At 38.3% G+C, this 25,716-nt stretch overlaps 1 protein-coding gene across 4 annotated transcripts in view; it reads right to left on the bottom strand.

The window, feature by feature from the left end:
- Positions 1 to 25,716, bottom strand: part of ZFYVE9 (zinc finger FYVE-type containing 9) — a 230,502-nt gene that overhangs the window by 111,934 nt on the left and 92,852 nt on the right. The window lies entirely within an intron of this gene.

Here is a 25,716-nt window from a genome sequence, read left to right as displayed (position 1 = left end):
GATGGTATCTATCAAAGATGCTCATTGAACTCCACATAAGGTAGATGTTAAGAGAAAGTCACCAAGACATATTATAATCAAACTTGCCAAAACCAAAGATAAAGAGAAAATTTTAAATGCAGTTAGGGACAAAGGAACCAAACAAAAACCCACTGCCGTCGAGCCAATTCTGACTCATAGGACAAAGGAAGTCACCTACAAAGTAAAGTCAATAAGAATAAGCTCAGACTACTCAGCAGAAACCATTCAAGCAAGAAGGCAATGGGCTGACTTATATAAAGTACTGAAAGAAAAAAACTGCCAGCCAAGAATCATATATCCAGCAAAACTGTCTCTCAAATATGAAGGTGAAATCAGGACATTTCCAGATAAGCAGAAGTTTAGAGAATTAGTAAAAACCAAACCAAAACTACAAGAAATACTAAAAGGAGTTCTTTGGTTAGAAAATCAATAATATCAGGTATCAACCCAAGACTAGAACACTGGACAGAGCAGTCAGCTGTCAACCCAGACAAGGAAATCACAAAAATGAATCAAGATTAAAAAAAATGCTCAAAACAGAGAAACACTGATTTATTATGTAAAAGAACACAACACTGAAACAATAAACAGGGACTAAGATGTAGTCATAGATCTTTCATATGGAGAGGAGGACAAGGAGGTACAAAGAAATAAAAGTTAAGTTTAAATTAAGAAAAATACAATAGCTGTTAAGGTAACCACAAAGGAGACAAACTACCCAACACAACAAAATAAAACACAAGAAAAAAACAGAGACTCAGCAGAAACAAAATCAACAATGAATATGAGGAAAAGACAATATATAAACTACTCAGCACAAAAAATTAAGTGGGAAAAAGAAACTGTCAACAACACACAAAAAAAGACATCAAAATGATACCTATCCATAATTACGCCAAATGTAAATGGACTAAATGCACCAATAAAGACACAGAGTGTCAGAATGGATTAAAAAACTCAATCTGTCTATATGCTGCCTATCAGAGACACACCTTAGACTTAGAGACACAAACTAAAACTCAAAGGATGGAAAAAAATATATCAAGCAAACAACAATCAAAAAAGAGCAGGAGTGGCAATATTAATTTCTGACAAAACAGACTTTGAAGTTAAATCCACCACAAAGGATAGGGAAGGACGCTACATAATGATTACAGGGACAATATACCAGAAGAATATAACCATATTAAATATTTATGCACCCAATGACAGGGCTGCAAGGTACATAAAACAAACTCTAACAGCACTGAAAAGTGAGATAGACAGCTCCACAATAATAGTAGGAGACTTCAACACACCACTTTCGGTGAAGGATAGGACATTCAGAAAGAAGCTCAATAAAGACACGGAAGATCTAAATGCCACAATCAACCAACTTGACCTCGTAGACATATACAGAACACTCCACCCAACAGCAACCAAGTATACTTTCTTTTCTAGTGCACATGGAACAACTCTCTAGAATAGACCACATGTTAGGTCATAAAGAAAGCCATAGCAGAATCCAAAACATTGAAATATTACAACGCATCTTCTCTGACCATAAGGCCATAAAAGTAGAAATCAATAACAGAAAAAGCTGGGAAAAGAAATCAAACACTTTAAAACTGAACAGTACCCTGCTCAAAAAAGACTGGGTTATAGAAGGCACTAAAGACAAAATAAATTCATGGAATCCAATAAGAATGAAAACACTTCCTATCAGAATCTTTGCGACACAGCAAAACCAGTGCTCAGAGGTCAATTTATATAAACAAATGTACACATACAAAAAGAAGGACCAAAATCAAAGAATTATCCCTACAATTTGAACAAATAGAAAGAGAGCAACAAAAGAAATCCTCAGGCACAAGAAGAAAGCAAATAATAAAAATTAGAGCAGAACTAAATGAAATAGAAAACAGAAAAACAATTGAAAGAATTAATAAGACCAAAGCTGGTTCTTAGAAAAAATTAACAAAACTGATAAACCACTGGCCAAACTGACAAAAGAAAAACAGGAGAGGAAGCAAATAACTCAAATAAGAAATAAGATGGGTAATATTACAACAGACTCGACTGGAATGAAAAGAATCATAACAACAGATTACTACGAAAAGCCGTACACTAACAAATCTAAAAATCTAGAAGAAATGGATGAATTCCTAGGAACACACTCTCTACCTAAATTAACACAAACAGAGGTAGAACAACTAAATAGACCCATTCAAAAGAAGAGATTGAAAAGGTAATCAAAAAACTCCCCCCCACAAAAAAAAAAGCCCTGGCCCTGACAGCTTCACTGCAGAGTTCTACCAAACTTTCAGAGAAGAGTTAACACCACTACTACTAAAGGTATTTCAGAACATAGTAAAGAACAGAATACTCCCAAACTCATTCTGTAAAGCCAGAATATCCCTGATACCAAAACCAGGTAGACACCACAAAAAAAGAAAATTACAGACTATATCCCTCATGAACTTAGATGCAAAAATCCTCAACAAAATTCTAGCCAATAAAATTTGACAACATATCAAAAAAATAATTCACCATGACCAAGCGGCATCTATACCAGGTATTCCCGGATGGTTCAACATTAGAAAAACAATGCAATCCACCATATAAATAAAACAAAAGACAAGAATCACATGATTTTATCAATTGATGCAGAAAAGGCATTTAACAGAGTTCAATACCCATTCATGATAAAAACTCAGCAAAATAGGAATAGAAGGAAAATTCCTCACCATAATAAAGGACATTTACACAAAGCCAACAGCCGACATCATCCTAAATGGAGAGAGTCTGAAAGCATTCCCCCTAAGACCAGGAACCCGACAAGCATGTCTTTTATCACCGCTCTTATTCAACATTGTGCTGGAGGTCCTAGCCAGAGCAGTTAGGCTAGATAAAGAAATAAGCGGCATCCAGATCAGCAAGGAAGAAGTAAAAGTATCTGTATTTGCAGATGACATGATCTTATACACCGAAAACCCTAAGGAATCCTCCAGAAAACTACTGAAACTAATAGAAGAGTTCAGCAGAGTATCAGGATACAAGATAAACATACAAAAATCAGTTGGATTCCTCTACACCAACAAAAAGAACATCAAAGAGGAAATCGCCAAATCAATATCATTTATAGTAGCCCCCAAGAAGATAAAATACTTAGGAATAAATCTTACCAGATGTGTAAAAGACTTATACAAAGAAAACCACAGAACACTTATGCAAGAAACCAAAAGAGACCTACATAAGTGGAAAAACATACCTTACTCATGAATAGGAAGACTTAACGTAAAAATGTCTATTCTAACAAAAGCAATCTACAGATATAATCCAATTCCGATCTAAATTCCAAAGACATTTTTAAATGAGATGGAAAAACAAATCACCAACTTCATATGGAAGGGAAAGAGGCCTCGGATAAGTAAAGCATTACTGAAAAAGAAGAACAAAGCGGGAGGCCTCACTGTACCTGATATTAGAACCTATTATACCACCATAGCAGTCAAAACAGCCTAGTACTGGTACAACAACAGATACATGCACCAATAAAACAGAATTGAGAATTCAGACATAAAACCATCCACATACGAACAGCTGATATTTGACAAAGGCCCAAAATCATTTAAATGGGGAAAAGACAGTCTCTTTAACAAATGGTGCTGGCATAACTGGATATCCGTCTATAAAAAAATGAAACAAGACCTCAAATCATGCACAAAAATGAGCTCAAAATGGATCAAAGACCTTTTAAATATAAAATCTAAAACGATAAAGATCATGGAAGAAAAAACAGGGACAATGTTAGAAGCCCTAATACATGGAATAAACCATATACAAAACATTATTAAGAACGCAATAGAGAAACTAGGTAACTGGGAGCTCCTAAAAATCAAACACCTATGCTCATCCAAAGATTTCACCAAAAGAGTAAAAAGATTACCTACAGACTGGGAAAAAGTTTTTAGCTATGACATTTCTAATCAGTGCCTGATCTCTAAAATCTACACGATACTGCAAAAACTTAACTGCAAAAAGACAAATAACCCAATTAAAAAATGGGCAAAACATATGAAAAGGCATTTCACCAAAGAAGACATTCAGGCAGCTAACAGATACATGAGGAAATGCTCAGGATCATTAGCCATTAGAGAACTGCAGATCAAAACTATAATGAGATTCCATCTCACTCCAACAAAAGAAAGTAAGCTGGCATTAATCCAAAAAACACAAAATAATAAATGTTGGAGAGGTTGTGGACAGACTGGGACACTTATACACTGCTGGTGGGAATGTAAAATGGTACAATCACTTTGGAAATCAATTTGGCACTTCCTTAAAAAGCTAGAAATAGAACTACCATACAATCCAGCAATCCCACTCCTTGGAATATATCCTAGAGAAATAAGAGCCTTTACACGAAAAGATAGATGCACACTCGTGTTCACTGCAGCACTGTTTACAATAACAAAAAGCTGGAAGCAACCAAGGTGTCCATCAACGGATGAATGGATAAATAAATCATGGTATATTCACACAATGGAATACTACGCATCGATAAAGAACACTGATGAATCTGTGAAACATTTCACAACATGGAGGAATCTGGAAGGCATTATGCTGAGTGAAATTAGTCTGCTGCAAAAGGACAAATATTGTATAAGACAACTATTAGAAGAACTAGAGAAATAGTTTAAATAGAGAAGAGAATATTCTGTGATGGTTACGAGAGGGGGGAAGGAGGGAGAGGTGTATTCACTAATTAGATAAAGAACTACTTTAGGTGAAGAGAAAGACAACACACAATACAGGCGAGGTCGGTAGAACTGGACTAAATGAAAAGCAAAGAAGTTTCCTGAATAAACTGAGGCTTCAAAGGCCAGTGTAGTAGGGGCGGGGGTTTGGGGACCATGGTTTCAGGGGACGTCTAAGTCAATTGGCATAATAAAATCTATTAAGAAAACATTCTGCATCGCACTTTGGAGAGTGGTGTCTGGGGTCTTAATGATAGCAAGCAGCCATCTAAGATGCAGCAATTGGTCTCAACCCACCTGGAGCTAAGGAGAATGAAGAACATCAAACACACAAGGTAATTATGAGCCCAAGAGACAGAAAGGGCCACATCAATCAGAGACTACAGCAGCCCAAGAGCAGAAGAACTAGACGGTGCCCGGCTACAACCGAATACTGCCCTGACAGGAAACACAACAGAGAATCCCTGAGGGAACAGGAGAGCAGTGGGATGCAGACCCCAAATTCTCATAAAAAGACCGGACTTAATGGTCTGAGACTGCAAGGACCCCGGTGGTCCTTCTGTCAGCCCAAGACAGGAACCATTCCCAAAGCCAACTCATCAGACAGGGATTAGACTGGACAATGGGATAGAAAATGATGCTGGTGAAGAATGAGCTTCTTGGATCAAGTAGACACATGAGGCTATGTTGGCATCTCCTATCTGGAAGGGAGATGAGAGGGCAAAGGGGGTCAGAAGCTGGCAGAATGGACATGAAAAGAGAGAGTGGAGGGAAGGAGTATGCTGTCTCATTCGGGGCAGAGCAATTAGGAGTATGTAGCAAGGTGTACATAAATTTTTGTATGAGAGACTGACTTGATTTGTAAACTTTCACTTAAAGCACAATAAAAATTAAAAAAAACTCGATTGTTAAAAAAATGCTAACCATCATCTGAGCCTTCAGCAAGGTGTAATCTTTTTCCTGGTAGAGGGTCTTGCCTCTATATTGATGGCTGCTGAGTGATCAGGGTAATTGTTGCCGAAAGTTGGGGTGGCTGTGCCAATTTCTTAAAATAAAACAACAATGAAGTCTGACCCTCCCTTTCATGAAAGATTTCTCTGTAGCATGCGATGCTGTTTAATAGCATTTTGCCCACAGCAGAACTCCTTTCAAAATTGGAGTCAATCCTCTCAAACCCTGCTGCTGCTTTATCAAAAAAGTTTATGTAATGTTCTAAATCCTTTGTTGTCATTTCAACAATGTTCATCACCATTTTCACCAGGAGTAGATTCCATCTCAAGAAACCACTTTCTTTGCTTACCCGTAAGAAGCAACTCCTCATCAGTTGACGTTTTATCATGAGATTGCAGCAATTCAGTCACATCTTCAGGCTCCACTTCTAATTCTCTTGCTATATCTACTACAACTGCAGTTACTTCCTCCACTGAAGTCTTTAACCCCTCAAAGTCATCCATGAAGGTTGGAATCAATTTCTTCCAAAACTCCTCTTAAAGTTGATATTTTGACTTCCTCCTATGAATCACAAATGTTCGTAATGGCATCTAGAATGGTGAACCCTTTCCAGGAAGTTTTCAATTTATTCTGCCCAGATCCATCGGAGGAATCCATATGTACGGCAGCCGTAGCCTTACAAAATGTATTTCCATAGTAAGACTTGACAGTGAAAATTGCTCCTTGATCCTGAGCTGCAGAATGGATGTTGTGTTAACAGGCATGAAAACGATATTAATCTCCAACAGAGCTCTTGGGTGACCAGGTGCATTGTCAATGAAAAGTAATATTTTGAAAGGAATTTTTTTTCTGAGCAGTAGGTCTCAATGGTGGGCTTAAAATATTCAGTAAACCATGCTGTAGTAAAAAGATGTGGTGTCATCCAGGCTTTGTTGTTCCATTTATAGAGCACAGGCAGAGTAGGTTTAGCATAATTCTTAAGGGCCCTAGGATTTTTAGAATGGTAAGCGAACACTGGCTTCAACTTAAAGTCACCAGCTGCATTAGCCCCCACCAAGAGAGTCAGCCTGCCCTTTACAGCTTTGAAGCTAGGCAATGACTTCTCCTCTCTAGCTATCAAAGTCCTAGATGGCATCTTCCAGTGTGAGGCTGTTTCGTCTACATTGAAAATCTGTTGTTTAGTATAGCCACTTGCCAGGGATTGAATTATGTTCCCCAAAAAATGTGTGTATCAATTTGACTGGACCCTGATTCCCAGTATTGTGTGGTTGTCCTCCATTTTGTGATGTAATTTTATGTTAAAGAGGATTCGGGTGGGATTGTAACACCCTTACTAAGGTCACATCCCTGATCCAATGTAAAGTGTGTTTACCTGGGGTGTGGCCTGCACCACCTTTTCTCTTACAAGAGATAAAAGGAAACAGAGGCAAGCCGAGAGTAGGGGGCCTCATACCACCACAAAGAAAGCAGTGTCAGAATTAGAACAAGTCCCGAGGCCCTCAATTTGGACTTCTAGCCTACTTCACTGTGCAGAAATAAATTCCTCTTCGTTAAAGCCATCCACTTGTGACACTTCTGTTATGGCAGAGCCAGGTGAGGAAGACACCACCTTCGTCAGTTACCTTCAGCTAGACCTTCTGGATAACTTACTGCAGCTTCTACATCAGCACTTGGTGCTTCACCTCGCATTTTTATGTTATGAAGATGGTTTCTTTTATTAAACCTTGAGCCAACCTCTGCTAGCTTCAAACATATATGTATTTATATGCTTTATTGGTTTTGCTCCTCTAGAGAACCCAGCCTAAGACAATCACTGATCACTGATCACAATAACGGATGTGCTGTTGTTGTTCGGTGCCGTTGACTCGATTGCAACTCATAGCGACCTCATGCACAAGAGAGTGAAACATTGCCCGGTCCTGCGCCATCCTCACAATTGTTGCTACGCTTAGCCCAATAACAGATATAATAATGATTAAAAAGTTTGAAATACTGCAAGAATTACCAAAATGTGAGCACATACTACTGGAAAAATGGTGCCGACAGACTGACTCAACACAGTATCTGTGAAGTGCAACAAAGTGAAGCACGATAAAACTAGGTATGCCTATATATAGACAGAATAGATAGAATATCCTCCCATCCTTAACAAATTCATCCATAACCACCCTCTCCGTTTAATAATTGCTCCATTTTTTTTTTTTCTGTTCTCTCTCATGGCAAAGCTTCTTGAAAAGGCCTTTCTTTACTGCCTAAAGTCTTATTCCATTTACTTTCCCATTCCACTGCATCCACCACTACACCAAAATCTGCTTTCTCAATGACCCAGATGTAGTCAAGTTCAACAGTCCCTTTCCTATCCACATCTTATTTGACCCCTCAACAGCAGTTTACATATGTGATAACTACTCCTTTCACAAACCACACGTCCTCTTTTGACTTCTAGAACCACATTCTCTTGGTTTTCCTTTTACCTCTTTGGCTACTTCTTCTGGTTATTTGTGCTGGGTCCTACTCCTTCACTGATCTCAGTGGGTCAGACCTGGGCCCTTCTCTTCCCTTACATATACTCCCCTAGGTGCTCTCATTCATTCCCATGGCTTCCCACTGTGCTCCTTACACGACCTGCAAAGCCCTACATGATCTATATTCCCTGACTTCCTCTTCAAGCTCTTATCATGTGACTCTTCTCTCACTTGCTATGCTTTAAGAGTACTGGGTTCATTTCAGTTTCTTGAATAGGTGCTTTCTTACTTTAAAGACTTTGTATATCCTGTTCAATCTGCCTGAAGCATCCTTCTCCCTGTTCTTCGAACGGTTGACTGTTCAACTTTTTTTCTTTTTTTTAACATTATCTCCCCTTGTTTATTTCCTTCATGGCCCTTATCACAATTTATATGTTTATGTGGTATGGTGAATTGCTTAATATGGCTCTTCTAGCCATAGTCTCATAACTCCCACCAGAAGACTGGGTGGGACTATTTAGATGATGTGCTTGTGGCCCGTCAAGAGGACTGGATTGCTTGCTAATAATACAAATAAGGTGCATGGCACCCTTGCAGGTGTGGGACCATGTAAATAAGGTATATGGAACACTAACAAAGGGATTGGTCAGTTTTGCCATCCCGCTATCTTAAAATGAGCCATTCCAAAGGGGGACAGAGGGGAATCTCACTATCACCAAAGAAGAAGAGATGGGAGTGGCGCACATTCTTGGACCTGGGGTCCCTGTGCTGAGAACCCCCTAGACCCAGGAGACAGAGAGAGAGGTGTAATACTGGAGGTGGCGAGAGACGATGGAGAAGCTGCGGCAGGGAAATGGTGGCAGCAGAGGCAGCAGAACCAGAAGACCACAGTGAGCTTCCCAGCTTACAGAGTGAGAAAGCTGAGCACCTTCGGGCAGGAGGCTTACTGACAGGAGTGGAGTGCTTCTAAGCACTTGTCCATGGAGCTAGGTTTGCCGAAACATGGAGCTAGAGAGCTGAGTGCCTTCAGGGCCAAGGCTTACCGGTGGAGTGGGGTCCCTCTAGGTATATACTTATTGGTGGAGCTAAAGAGCTTTGTACCACTTTCCCAAGCAGGACGGAGGCCTGCCACAGGGCCGAGGCCCAAGAGGCTGAGGGCCGGAGAAAGGCCTGCCTGTGGGTATGGCTGAGAAGAGGCTGTTCTGACTGAAGAACCGTATTCTGAATTGTAACCTGCTACATCCTTAATAAACCCCACAACTTTGAGTATGGTCTGTGAGCTCAGTGTGGCCATGGCAACAAATTATCAAACCCAGCAGAGAAGTAGAGTGTTGTGGGAGGAAGAGCTGGTGTGAGAATTGGTAAAAAGACTGGAAAGAGGAGGTATGTCTGACCACCACCTCATAGAAATCAGCTTTTGGGCAACTGATGCTGATAATGATTCTCTCTCCTTCCCCTTGTGAAATGAGACAAGGAGCTCAGATGCCTCCACCATGCCATTTTTACAGTTTATTTTTTAGTCTTTCCCACTCATCTTTACTTTACTTAAGGATAAGGATCACATGTTTTACTCATCAGAGAAAATTCAGAATTCAGCATAGTGACAGTCAAATTACAGGCACTCAATATTTGCTGAACATGCTAATGATCTAGGACTCATTTATTTATTAACAAGCATTTATTTAACACCTTGTGGAACCTACTGTGTTAGGTTCTAGGGATGCAAAGACAAATCAGAATCAATCTCAAGATCCTAACAGCCCTATGCAGGAGAAGGACAAGGACAACAAAGTATGATATGTGCTGTAAGGAAGGCCCACTTTTAGTCAACACAGACTTTTGGAGGGTATATTGTTGCTGTTAGGTGCCATCGAGTCAGTTCCGACTCATAGAACGAAACAAAGAACTGTACTCATAGATCTGTACAAAAGAATGAAACACGACCTGGTCCTGCGCCATGCTCACAGTCGCCATGCTTGCTGCAGCCATGTGTCAAGCCATCTCATTGAAGGTCTTCCTTTTTCGCTGGCTCTCTACTTTACCTTGCATGGTGACCTTCTCCAGGGACTGATCCCTCTGGAGAACATGTCCAAATTGAGACGTAGTCTCGCCACCCTTGCTTCTAAGGAGCATTCTGATTTTCCTTGTTCCAAGATAGATTTGTTCATTCTTTTGGCAGTACATGATATATTCAATATTCTTCATCAACACCATAATTCGAAGGCCATCAGTTCTTCTTCAGTCCTCCTTATCCACTTCCAGCTTTCACATGCATATGAGGCAACTGAAAACACTATGGCTTGAGTCAGAACCACCTTAGTCTTCAAGGTGACATCTTTGCTTTTGAATACTTTAAAGAGGTCTTTTGCAGCAGATTTTCTCAATGCAGTGGGTCTTTTAAATTTCTTAACTGCTGCTTCCATGGGTGTTGGTTGTGGATCCAAGTAAAATGAAATCCTTGACAACTTCTATCTTTTCTCCGTTTATCACGATGTTGCTTATCGGTCTAGTTGTGAGGGTATGTAACGGGATGTATTTCCCTAGCTTCATCAGAACCTAAGCGTAACCCCAACGTTGGTTCTGTTTTACCATGCCAGAATGGTACAGATCATAAGGTCAATAATAAGGCAAGACTGACAAGTTTTAAAGAAAAGTACCAGGAAAACTGCAAATACAATGTAATATTCTACTTAAAGTATCTATTTCTTACTGTTACAGTAGGTAAGTAAATAGGAAACCACAAAAAGAAACTTCTTTTGGTTTAAAGCTGTCTATAAATAGAAAAAACATACACAACTAATTTAACGTATTTTCCAAGGTTCTAACATCCATTATATCTTATGAAAAATATTCTGAATTTGATAACACCTTCTAAAAACTTAAGGCGTTACATAAAAAATATAATGCTGCATTAAGAGATAACCAAACCAAAACCTGTTGCCATTGAGTTGATTCCGACTCATAGCAACCCTATAGGACAAGTAGAACAGCCCCATAGGATTTCCAAGGAGCGGCTTGGATCCAAACTGTCTGCCTTTTAGTTAACAGCTGAACTCTTAACCACTACACCATCAGGGCTCTGCATTAGTTACTTCATTTATTTCTTCATTCATCCAAGACATAGCTGCTGAGCACCCACTATGTACTACTGCTGAGTGCTAAGGATACAGCAGTAATCAAGACAGGAAAGATCCTTAATCTCACAGACCTTTGGACCCTAGTTGGGGAGACAAATAATAAACAAGTACATACATAAATAATAATTGAAAAATTAACCCATCATTTCTAAAACTGATAAAAGAAACAGCTCAATAATTCTATTGAAGTATATTATTTAGAAACATGTAGTTAAACACTCAAAGATACTTGTAAAAGAATTAGAAGGGGATACATCTGAAGAGAACAAAAAGATAAGCCACTGACTGGGACAAAGTATTTGTAAAACACGAGCTTGTATATGGGGTTGCTCTGAGTCGGAACTGACAGTGATGGATTTTTTTGGTGGGGGAAGGAACACTTTAAAGAGGTCTTTTGCAGCAGATTTGCCCAATGCAATGTGTCATTTGATTTCTTCACTGCTGCTTCCATGGGCACTGATTGTGGATCCAAGTAAAATGAAACCCTTGACAACTTCAATCTTTTCTCCATTTATCATGATGTTGCTTGTTGATCCAGTTGTGAGGATTTTTGTTCTCTTTATGTTGAGATGTAATCCATACTGAAGATCGTAGACTTTGATCTACATCAGGAAGTGCTCCAAGTCTTCTCCACTTTCAGCAAGCAAGGCTGTGCCATCTGCATATCACAGGTCATTAATAAGTCTTCCTGATGCCCCATTCTTCATTATAGCCCAGTTTCTTGGATTATTTACTCAGCATACAAAGTGAATAACTATGGTAAAAGGATACAACCCTGACACACACCTTTCCTGATTTTAAACTACACAGTATCCCCTTGTTCTGTCTGAATGACTGCGTCTTGGTCTATGTACAGGTTCCTCATGCGCACAATTAAGTGTCTGGCTTTCCCATTCTTTGCGATGTTATCCATAATTTGTTATGATCCACACAGTGGAATGCCTTCACAGTCAATAAAACACCGGTAAACATCTTTCTGGTATTCTCTGCTTTCAGCCAGAATCCACCTGACATCAACAATGATCTCTCTCATTCCATGCCCTCTTCTGAATCCGGCTTGAATTTCTGGCAGTTCCCTGTCGACGTACTCCTGCAACCGCTTTTGACTGATCTTCAGCAAAATTTTACTTGTGTGTGACATTAATGGTATTGTTTGATAATTTCCACATTCTGCTGGGTCACCTTTCTTTGGAACGGCCACAAATATGGATCTCTTCCAGTCAGTTGGCCACGTAGTTGTCTTCCAAGTTTCTTGACAAAGACGAGTAAGCACTTCCAGTATTGCATCTCTTTGTTGAAGCATCTCAATTGGTATTCTATCAATTCCTAAAGCATTGTTTTTGCCAGTGCCTGCAGTGTGGCTTGTACATCTTCCTTCAGAACCAGCAGTTCTTGACCAAATGCCACCTCCTGAAATGGTTGAACACTGACCAATTCTTTTTGGTAGAATGACTGTGTATTCCCTTCATCTTCTAATGATGCTTTCTGTGGCATTCAATTTTTTGCCCATAGAATTCTTCAATACTGCCAACTCGAGGCTTGAATTTTTTCTTCAGTTCCTCCAAGTCTTTGTGCATTTCACTATAATACTTCACTTTGTGTTCTTGAGCCACCCTTGAAATCTTGTTCAGCTCTTTTACTTCATCATTTTTTTCCATTTGCTTTAGCTACTGTGCACTTAACAGCAAACTTCCGTCTTTTCTGACATCCATTTTGATCTTTTCTTCTTTCCTGTCTTTTCGATGACCTTTTACTTTCTTTAGGCATGATGTACTTGATGTCATCTCACAACTCTTCTAGTCTTCAATCATTAGCCTTCAATGCATCAAATCTACTCTTAAGACAGTCTCTAAATTCAAGTGGGATGTGTTCAAGGTCATACTTTGGCTCTCGTGGACTTGCTTTGATTTTCTTCAGCTTCAAATTGAATTTGCATATGAGCAATTGATGGACTGTTCTATAGCTGGCTTCTGGCTTTGTCTTGAATGCTGATATTGAGTGTCTCCATTGTCTCTCTCCACAGATGTAGTTGATTTGATTCCTGCATAAACCATCTGGCAAGGTCCATGTGTATAGGAGTCATTTGTGTTGTTGAAAAAAAGTATTTCCAATGAATAAGTTATTGGTCTTGCAGAATTATATCACACAGTCTTCAGAATCATTCCTATCACACCACGGTTGTATTTTCCAACTACTGATCCTTCTTTGTTTCCAAAGTTTGCATTCTAATAACCACTAATTATCAGTGCATCTTGACTGCATGTCTGATCAGTTTCAGACTGCAGAAGTTGGTAAAAGTCTTCAGTTTCTTCATCTTTGGCATTAGTGCTTCATGCCTAAGTTTGAATAACAGTCTGATTAACTGGTTTTCCTTGTAGGTGAACGGATATTAACATATCACTGAGAGTAGCACTTCAGGGTACATCTTGAAATGTTCTTTTTGATGGCAAATGCAACACCATTCCTCTTCAATTTGTCATTCCCAGCATAGTAGATTCAAAATGGCCAATGCCAGACGATTTCAGCTCACTAATCCCTAGAATATTTGATCCTCAAGCATTCCATTTTTTTACAATTTCCAATTTGCTTTGATTCATACTTCATACATTCCACATTTTAATTATTAATGGATATTTACAGCTGTTGTTTCTCATTTTAGTCAGTCTGAAAAGATTACACGCTTTATGATCCCAACTATATGACATACTGGAAAGGGCAAAACAATAGACAGTAAAAAGATGCAGGGAGAAGGAAGAAATGAATAAGTACAGCACAGGAGATTTTTAGGGCAGTGAAACTGTTCTGCATGATACTGTAATAGTGGATACATAATATAATGTACTTATCAGAACCCACAGAACTATATAACACAAAGAGTAAAACCTTACATAAACTAAACTATAAAAAAACTATGGAGTTCAGTAAATAACAATATATCAATAAAAAAACTGGTAATCAATTATAACAAATGTACCACAGTAACACAAAATGTTAGTAATAGGGGGAACTGGGCCTGTTTTTGGAGTTCCTGGGTGGTAAATGGTTTAACTCACCTAACTGCTAACTGAAAGTTGCTAACGGCTACTGGTTTTTTGGTATGTGTGTTTGCGTGTGTTTCCATTTCCAGTTGCTATAAAATTGCCTCCAACTCATGGCAACTCCATGTGCGTCAGTGTAGAACTGTGCTGCATAGGGTTTTCAGGGGCTGATTTTTTAGAAGTAGATCGCCAGGGCTTTCTTCCAAGGCGTCTCTGGGTGGACTCAAACTTCCAACCTTTTGGTTAGCAGCTGAGCAGGTTAATTGAGCTTATTAACCAAACATGTCAACAGAGCATGTTAATCGTCTGAACCACCCAGGGAATTTTCTGTACTTTCTGTTCAATTTTTTCTGCTCTAAAATATATAGTATTAAAATTTTTTTTTTTTTTTTAGTAGATATATCTAGGGAGCCGGACTTAGAGATATGCAGAGGTGGGCAGGAGGCTGCTATTTTTTATTATCAGCCTTTTAGTATAATTTACTTTTCAACTACATGTATATATTATCTAGGTCCCTGGGTGGTACAAATGGTTTGCACTAGACTACTAACCTAAAGGTTTACAGCTAGAACCCATCCAGCAGTCCTGCAAAAGAAAGGCCTGGAGATAGTCTTCTGTAAAGATGACAGCCAGGAAAAACCCTATGGAGCAGTTCTACTCTATAACACATGGAGACACCATGGGTTGGAATCAACTCAATCGCAACAGGTTACGTATTATTTTGTTAAAAAAAAAAAAAAGAAATACTGGGCTTTTTCACCCCATCTCAAAAAGTGTATTTTATTCTGTTTTAAACTTGAACAGTTACTTTCAATGTAAGATCTTAATTCTCTAAAGTATTTTTTACTTAATTAAGTTAAAAATGTAGCATAATAACCTAAATATGAAAATACCTTTATATAGTTTTATTACCATCCCCATTGCCATCGAGTTGATTCTGATTCATAGGGACCCTATAGCACAGAGCAGAACTGCCCCACAGGGTTTCCAAGTAGCAGCTGGTGGATTAAACTACCAGCCTTTTGGTTAGTTGCCATAGCTCTTAACCACGGCGCCACCAGGGTTTCCACATAATTCTATTACAAACCTTTATAAAAAATCACCCCTGACTTTACTGGAACACAAATTCAAATTAAATACAAAGAGTTAGAAATTGACTGCACTTTGCCATTTTATACCAATGTAAATATAACATTTTACAATTAAATTAATAAATGCTCGGTATCTGTCAAATACCTATTACTTACAATGTCGAAAGGAGGAACCTTTCTAGAACTATGTTAGAAAAAAAAAAAGATGTTAGAAATTAAACTAAATCATTTTTCAATATGCCACTTTGATATTATGCATGTCACCAAGCTACTTTTTTTTCTTGAACTATAAGTGATGAAGATCATGAGCACTTAAAAGGACCCTGAAGACGCTAGTATAGAAAACTAATCAAAAGAAAACAGTAATTTCAAAATAAAACTCGACGTGTAGCCCACTTAACAGATATGTTGATAAGCAGCATTCCAGTCTAACTGGGATGACTTCCAGAAAAAACTCTTTCAGCCTGACACACTTCAAAATAAAGTTTAATGGCATACTTTTCCCACATAAGTGACCTCAGTAATAATTTTAAAGAGATAAATCACTGCTAGCACAAATCCTTCCATTTTCTTTTTTTAAATACGGAGGTTCACATAGCTCTTTTGGAGCTAGAAGATAATTTAGTCTATACAATCCCTTCCTTTTATAGAAAGTGAAACAGGGGCCCAGAGAAGAAAGGGGCTTATTCTAGGTCACCCAAGAAGTTAGAAACAGAGCTTTTCAAAACCATTCCACTGCTCTTTTCCACACTATCTCTCATATACTTCTCCTTTTTGTTCTGCTTATTCTAACCACTAATGTAGTAATATTTCATCTTTTAAAAAAAGTTTTTTTATTGTGCTTTAAGTGAAAGTTTACAAATCAAGTCAGTCTCCCATACAAAAATTTATACACACCTTGCTAGATACTCCTAATTGCTCTCCCCCTAAGGGGACAGCACACTCCTTCCCTTGCCATTCTATTTTTGTGTCCATTTGGCCAGCTTCTGACCCCCTCTGCTCTCTCATTTCTCCTCCAGACAGGAGATGCCAAAATGGTCTCATGTGTCTACTTGATCCAAGAAGCCCATTCTTCACCAGTATCATTTTCTATCCCACAGTCCAGTCAATCCCTGTCTGAAGAGCTGGCTTTGGGAATGGCTCCTGTCTTTTATTTCATTTATCTTGAAATACACTTTTTAGGTTAAAAAAAAAAAGGTGGAAAAAATAGTGTGGGTAGTAGTATACACTACTGTTGTTAAATTTCTCCTCTTAGCCCTAATACATGGCATAAACAGTATACAAAATATTATTAACAAAGCACAAACACCAGAAGAGAAACTAGATAACTGGGAGCTCCTAAAAATTAAACACCTATGCTCATCCAAAGACTTCATCAAAAAGGTAAAAAGATTACCTACAGACTGGGAAAAATTTTTTGGCTAAGACAAATCAGATCAGCATCTGATCTCTAAAATCTACATGATACTGTAAAAACTCAACAACAAAAAGATAAATAACCTAATTAAAAATGGGCAAAGGACACAAACAGGCACTTCACCAAAGACATTAAGGCAGCTAACAGATACATGAGGAAATGCTCACGATTATTAGCCATTAAAGTAAGGCAAATCAAAACTACAACGAGATACCATCTCACCCCAACAAGTAGCATTAATCCAAAAAACACAAAATAATAAATGTTGGAACGGGTGTGGAGAGACTGAAACACTGATATACTGCTGGTACGGATGTAAAATGGTACAACCACTTTGGAAATCAATTTGGCGCTTCCTTAAAAAGTTAGAAATAGAATTACCATATGATCCAGCAATTCCACTCCTTGCAATATATCCTGGAGAAATAAGAGCCTTCATATGAACAGATATATGCACACCCATGTTCATGCAGCATTGTTTACAATAGCAAAAAGATGGAAGCAACCAAGGTGCTCATCGACAGATGAATGGATAAATAAATTATAGTACATTCACATAATGGAATACTGATGAATCTGTAAAACATCTCATAACATGGAGGAATCTGGAAGGCATTGTGCTGAGTGAAATTAGCTGCAAAAGGACAAATATTGTATGAGACCCTTATTATAGGAACTCTAGAAAAAGTTTAAACACAGAAGAAAATATTCTTTGATGATTACAAGGGTAGAGAGGGAGGGACGTAGAGGGGTAGTCACTAATTAGACAGTAGACAAGAACTATTTTAGGAGAAGTGAAAGACCACACACAATCCAGGAAAGGTCAGCACTACTGGACTAAACCAAAAGCAAAGAAGTTTCCTGAGTACAACCAAATACTTCAAAGGCCAGAGTAGCATGGACAGGGGTCTGGGGACCATGGTTTCAGGGGACACCTAGGTCAACTGGCATAACAAAATGTATTAAGAAAACATTCTGCATCCCACTTTGGTGAGAGGCGTCTGGGGTCTTTAATGCCAGCAAGTGGCCATCTAAGAGGCATCAATTGGTCTCAACCTACCTAGAGCAAAGGAGAATGAAGAACACCAGAGACATATGGTAAAGATGAGCCCAGGAGACAGAAAGGGCCACATAAATCAGAGACTACATCAGCCTGAGACCAGAAGAACTAGATGGTGCCTGGCTACAACCCGTGACTACACTGACAGGGAAGACAACAAAGAATCCCTGGTGGTGCAGGAGAACAGTGGGATACAGATATCAAATTCTTGTAAAAAGACCGGACTTAATGGTCTGACTGAAACTAGAGGGACCCTGGAGGTCATGGTCCCCAAGCCCTTTGCTAGCCCAAGACCAGAACCATTCCCAAAGCCAACTCTTCAGACAGGGATTGGACTGGGCTATAAAGATAGAAAATGATACTGGTGAGGAGTGAGCTTCTTCTTCTTCGCTCAAGTAGACACACGAGACTCTGTGGGCAACTCCTGTCTGGAGGTGAGAAGAGAAGGCAGAGAGGGTCAGGAGCTGGTTGAATGGACACGGGGAATAGAGGGTTGAGAGCAGTGTGCTGTCTTATTAGGAGGAGTGCAGCTAGGAGTACACAGCAAGGTGTGTGTAACCTTTTGTATGAGAGACTAGCTTGATTTGTAAACTTTCACTTGAAGCACAGCAAAAAAAAATTTTTCTCCTCTTTCCATTTGATGCCTATAATCTTCTTTTCCTACTTTGTAGTTCAAGGCCTGATAGGTAAATTAAAGAAATCCTACTAATTATTCTAGCACAAACCATTCAATATTTTTGTCTTCTTTAAGAATTCAAGTACTCAAATTCCTGATCCTTACCCACCACCCAAACCTAGTATTCACCCCAAAACTTATATGTATAACAAACAATTCAAGTACAGATAAATTTTGTTACTGTGGCCACTGAAGCAAAAAGAGCATGGGGAGTCTGACAGATTTGTGTTGAAATCTATGAATTCCCATTTTTAAACTCTGAGATTTGGGGCAAGTTACTTAATCTTTCTCAGGCACATTTTTCTCACCTGTAACTGTATCTTGGAAAATTATGATGTTAGACTAGATAAGCCTAACATAAAATAGAAGTGTTCAAAAATATCGTACTTTCATCTTTCTCATCCTCCCAAATACAAAATATCTAAGATATAAATATCAGTTCAACAAGTTTTACTTTATAAAGGCTATTTTTATGTCTCTCACTACCAAGCAGATAAAACAGATTTATTCACCAGCTGGCACCTCGTAAATCATAACCAACCACATCAGTGATGGTAACGGGTAAAGTGTGGAAAGGCCTTTCAAATTAATCCTTTTTTTTTTTTTTTTAACAAATTCTTCTCTACTTTTGAAAAATTCTTTTACTCCCAAACTCAATGCCTTTCCTAGGCTTTAGAAGTCAAATGATCAAATAAAAAGCGATCAAAATATTCAAGACAAATGGAGCCTGACAGAGGATGAATAACCAAGGTCTGCTGGAATCAATGATTTCCATAGGAAATTAATATAGATATACAATAATGGCTACTACTCATCTATCAATCTGTCATACTATGGTGGTTTGTGTGTTGGCTGTGATGTTGGAAGCTACGCCACTGGTATTTCAAATACAAGTAATATGACTATTATTCAAATTTACACACCAACCATTAATGCCAAAGATGAGAAAATCGAAGATTTTTACCAACTTCTGCAGTCTGAAATTGACCAAACATGCAGTTAAGATGCATTGACAATTACTGGTGATAGAGAAGCAAAATCTGGAAACAAAGAAGAAGGATCAGTAGCTGGAAAATAAGGCCTTGGTGACAGAAATGACAGCAGAGATCACATGATAGAATTTTGCAAGATCAACAACCTATTCATTAAAAATCCCTTTTTTCAACAACATAAACGGAGACTATACACATGGACCTCAAAAGATGGAATACACAGGAATCAAATCAGTCAGAACAAGGCCAAGTGCTGACAGAGGAACATCAACTGTTCACATGTAAGTTCAAGTTGAAGCTGAGGGAAATTAGAATAAGTCCACAAGAGCCAAAGTACAACCTTGAGTATATCCCACCTGAATTCAGAGACCATCTCAAGAACAGATTTGATGCACTGAACACTAATGACTGAAGACCAGATGAGTTATGGAATGACATCAAGGATATCATACATAAAGGAGCAAAAGGTCATTAAAAAGACAGAAAAGGAAGAGGAGACCAAAATGCATGTCAGAAGACTCTGAAACTTGCTCTTGAACATCAAGTAGCTAAAACGAATGGAAAAAAATGATGAAGTAAAAGCGCTGAACTGAAGATTTCAAAGGGTGGCTAGAGAAGACAAGGTAAAGTATTATAATGAAACCTGCAAAGACCTGAAGTTAGAAAATCAAAAGGGAAGACCATACTCATCATTTCTCAAGCTGAAAGAACCAAAGAAAAAAAATCAAGCCTTGAGTTGCAACAGTAAAGGATTCTGCAGGCAAAATACTGAACAGAGGAAGCATCAAAAGAAGATGGAAGATGTTATGGATTGAATTGTGTCCCCCAAAGATGTGTGTCAACTTGGCTAGGCTGTGATTCCCAGTATTGTATGACTGTCCACCATTTTATGATCCAATGTGATTTTCCTGTGTGCTGTAAATTCTACCCCTATGATGTTAACCAGAGCCCTGGTGGCACTGTGGTTAAAAGCTCAGCTACTAACCAAAAGGTTGGCAGTTCAACTCCTCCAGCTGCTCCTTGGAAACCTTATGGGGCAGTTCTACTCTGTCCCATAGGGTTGCTATGAATTGGAATAGCCTAGAAGGCAACAGGTTTGCTTTTGGTTTTATATGTTAATAAGGCAGGATTAGAGGCAGTTATGTTTTTAAGGCAGGGCTAAATCTACAGATTAGGTTGCATGTTGAGTCAATCAATCTTTTGAGATATAAAAGAGAATTGAGCAGAGAGGAAAGGGACCTCATGTCGCCAAGAAGGAAATGCCAGGAGCAGAGCATGTGATTTAGATCCAGGGTCCCTGCACTGAGAAGCTCCTACACCAGGGGAAAATTGATGACAAGGACCTTCCCCCAGAACCAACAAAGAGAGAAAGCCTTCCCTGGGAGCTGGCACCCTGAATTCAGACTTCTAGCCTCCTAATCTGTGAGAGAATAAAATTCTATTTGATAAAGCCATCAACTTGTACTACTTCTGTTACAGCAGCACTTGATAACTAAGACGGAAGGAACACAGAGTTAGTATACCAGAAAAAAAAAAAATGGTTGACATCCAACCATTTTTAGGAGGTAGCACATGATCAAGAACCGATGGTACTGAAGGAAGAAGCTCAAGCTGCACTAATGGCACTGGCAAAAAACAAGGCCCCAGGAATTGATGGATTAACAATTGAGATGTTTCAACAAAGGCATGCAATGCTGGAGTGCTCACTCATCTGTGCCAAGAAATTTGGAAGACAACTACCTGGCTAACTGACTGGAAAAGATCCATATTTGTGCCCATTCCAACTCAAGGTGATCCAACAGAATGCAGAAATTATCACACAATATTATTAATATCATATGCAAGTGAAATTTTGCTGAAGGTAATTCAAAAAAGGCTGCAGCAGTATATCAACGGGGAACTGCAAGAAATTCAAGTTGGATTCAGAAGAGGATGTGGAATGATGGATATCACTGCTGACGTCTGGTGGATCTTGGCTGAAAATAGAGTAAGAGAAAGATGTTTACCTGTGCTTTATTGACTATGCAAAGGCATCTGATTGCGTGGGTCATAACAAATTATGGATAAAATTGTGAAGCACCGGAATTCCATAACACTTAATTGCACACATGCTAAATTTGTACATAGACCAAGAGGCAGTCATTCAAACAGAAACAAGGGGTACCACATGGTTTAAAATCTGACAAGGTGTACATCAGGATCCTTTCACCATACTTATTCGATCTGTATGCTAAGCAAATAATCTGAGAAGGTGACCTGTATGAAGAAGAATGCAGGATCAGGATTGGAGGAAAACCAACAACGTGCAACATACAGATGATACAACTTTGCTTGCTGAATGTGAAGAAGACTTGAAGCAGTTTCTGATGAAGATCAGAGACTGCAGCCTTCAGTATGGATTACACCTCAACATAAAGAAAACAAAATCCTCACAATTGGACCAATAAGCAACATCATGATAAATGGAGAAAAGACTGAAGTTGTCAAGGATTTTACTTTACTTGGATCTACAACCAATACCCATGGAAGCAGCAGTCAAGAAATCAAATGACATGCTGCATTGGTCAAATCATGGGGCAAAAGACCTCTTTAAAGTGTTAAAAAGCAAAGATGTCACTTTGGGGACTGAGATGCGCCTGACCCAAAGCCATGGTATTTTTCAATTGCTTCACATGCATGTGAAAGCTGGACAATGAATAAGGAAAACTGAAGAAGACTTGATGATGCCTTTGAATTACAGTGCTGGCCAAGAATACTGAATATTCCATGGACTGCCAGAAGAGCGAATAAATCTGTCTTAGAAGAAGTACAGCCAGAACGACCCTTAGAAGTGAGGATTGCAAGACTTCGTCTCACATACTTTGGGCATTTTATCAGGAGGGACCAATCCCTGGAGAAGGGCAACATGCTTGGTAAAGCAGAGGGTTAGTGAAAAAGAGGAAGATCCTCAACCAGACAGATTGACACAGTGGCTGTGACAATAGGCTCAAACACAGACAAAAACTGTGAGTATGCTGCAGGACTGGGCAGTGTTTCATTCTGTTGTACATACGATCACTGTTTGTTGTACATACGGTCACTATTTGTTGTAACTGACTCAACAGCACCTAAGAACAACATATAATAATGGAAATAAGTTTAATTTTTAAGGCACCTCTTGAGGAGGTAGTTCTCTGTACTCTTTCTACTCTAATTTATCACCTATCACACAGGAGAAGTCAGGATTATGCTACTGCATGGAGCAATTATCTAAATTAATAATGTAAAAAATCATAAAACACTTTTGTCAAGCATTTTATCACGTGTAACATGCTTTTCCACTTAAGAGGTATTTCTCTCCCCACCTAACAATGAAGGCAACAATGGAACCTCTATGTCTTGATTCCCCATTTTAGAAGTATAGCGATAAACTGCAACATTTTAACAGTTCCACAAATTCTAGTATACTTATTTTTATTCTACTTGAGTAAAATAGTATACCAAGAATCTTATAACAATTATACCTACTACTTATCAACAGCTTAACACAGGCCCTATAGTGTACTAAATAACTTGCCATGATTTTCTATTAACTCCTATATTCAACTGTATTTCTATCTTGACATATTCTGTAAGATGAATTTACTTCCTCTGCTAATTCTGCAGCTGTGTTCTAATAACATTCTCATTCTTCTGACCTACTCTAGAACTTTGTTCCAAAAATTATATCCACTTTTTTTATCTCCCTCTCCAAGTTTTTTTTTTTTTTTCTCCAAGTAGTCACCTTTTGTGTCATTCTTTTCCGACTCCCTCTGCCATTTTTGGCAAAATTAACCTTCCATTCTTCAATGATTCTAAAGTATTTTGTTCATACTGCTAATATGAATGAGGAAAGCTAGCTGCAAAGTTGGACCTGGGTGTTAAACTCAGGGTCTGGCACTTACAAGTTGTGTGACCTTGGGCATATTCCTTGAGCTCTCTGAACCTCAGATTCTTGTCAAATAGAAAAAAATAATGTTCACTCTACAGGAATGTGATGAAGATTAGATGAGAATGAACATAAACCACACATAACTGGGACACTTAATGCATTGTATTTGGGGAGGTCTGTCTGTCTCCTCAGATCAGTAGTTCACAATTAAAAAAAAAAAAAAAAAAACTCCTCCAGGAAATCCAGACATTCCCCTCTCTAATCATTCAAATTGGTGTCCTTAATTATAAACTCCATGAGGTCATAAATCCCAACTTATGTACTTCTGAATCTCCAACACATAGCCCAGAATCTTTCAGATATTATACGCTTGTCAAAGTAAAGAGAATTTAGCTATAGATATTAAGTAGAGGAATTACTGGATATGCTTCATTTCTACTAGGATGGAATTAGTTAATTAATGGAATTTTTCAACGTTCAACATTATTTTACAAAATCATATTGCTTAGGGTATTTTTCTAGCTATATTTCCAGTACAAAGTGATTAACGTAATATTTTACCTAGAAAAAGCATATCTGTATTTATAAGCCCCTTTCTTCCGAAAGGCTCAAAGATTTTTACATTCATTATCTCATTAATCCTTATAATATCCCTGAGGTAAATGACGAAAAGACAAATTAAGATGGAATTTCATATTGCCAATCCATAAATTCAGGTCACTTACATAACAAAATTCTTTATTAAAAATATACTATCTAATGAGCAGAAATCCCATCTAATTTTTTTATTTATGTGCATTCTATTCTGTCACAATTTTCTTTCTAAATCCACATTAGGTACCTTTTTACTCATTAAAATATGGATATGCTGATCTTGACCAAAAATGTTTTTATTATTTGCTTAAGTATGCAAAAATTTCAAAAAGTGTTAAAACACAGTAAGCAAAATGTAAAGCAACATAAATATGATGAACCTAATCCACTAATAGAGAACTACACTGTTCAGGCTGCTGACCATAGGTCTCCTTTAACAAAAACAAGATTGCAAAATATTTAGGAATTAGACACATTATTTTCTTCAAGTTTTAATAATAGAGACCAACAGCCCAGTGTCAGCTTTAACTTCTTTCTGCTTCCCATCATTTGGCTTTTTTCTGTTCTTTAGACCTTGTAGTAAATATTGCTGATTGCCCACCAGAAGCCATTCTCCACCTTCTCCTTGTTAACAGAATCCCACTTTTGTTCAGTTAACATTGTACTCGGCCTCAGGCAATCTTAATCGATCCTGGCAATTCTGTTCCACTTTGCCAATAATTGGTCTAAGATTGGATTTATGGCCTAGAACTGGCCAATAAGCTGAAAGAAGTTGTTTCTGGGGATACTTTCCTAGGCTCCTCTGCCCTCCACCAGTTTCTCTGCACTTGGGAAGTTGTCAGGTTGGATCTGATGTTTACAGCTGTGCCACTATCTTGAGCCCATGAAGGGAAGACCTAGAGAACTTCAGTGATCCTTACTCTGTACCCAGACAAATTGAGTCTCTATCTTCAGGCTTCTTGTTATATAAAATAAATGTTATTTTTGTCTAAGTCACTGAGGGTCAGACACTCTGTTCCTTGCAGCTGAAAGCATCCTAATTAACACAGACAGACTATAAATCAGGCAAGAAGTGAGTAGAGAGTAATTAAGAAGCACTTACTATTACATGTGCAATCTCACTTAATCCTCACAACGGCCATATGAAAATTATTAACATTCTATTTTGTTTTTACAGATAACAAAACTAAAGCTTAGAGAAGTTATATGTAGTTAGTAGTAACAAACCTGAGACTCAAATCCAGACCTGACAGTAGACCTCACATTCTTTCTATAAAATGCAAAATCCTCTTCCCTCCTTGTTTGTACCTCTTGTCAAAAAAAAAAAAAAAAAAACTAGTAAGTTGATGTGTTAACTAACAGAATTTGGGGAGAGCTAAGGAACATCGATTATTCTTACAACCTTGTCACAAGGATCTATAGCTTCCAAATTTATCTTGTATCAAAGTTATGTGGGGGAAAAGACAAAAAATGTGTGTGTATGTATAGAAGTTCCAAAATTTCTAGTATAATGGCAAAAATTCTACAGAAAAAAAATTGGGATAGATTCTAAGTGTAATATTCAATTTCTCAAGAATTGAAAGTTATGAAGTCAATTACAAATATTTCCTTCACCAAAGGAAGAA

This window comes from Elephas maximus, chromosome 3 (assembly GCF_024166365.1).
Source record: "Elephas maximus indicus isolate mEleMax1 chromosome 3, mEleMax1 primary haplotype, whole genome shotgun sequence".
NCBI lineage: Eukaryota > Metazoa > Chordata > Mammalia > Proboscidea > Elephantidae > Elephas > Elephas maximus.
This window is presented reverse-complemented; position numbering and strand designations above follow the sequence as displayed.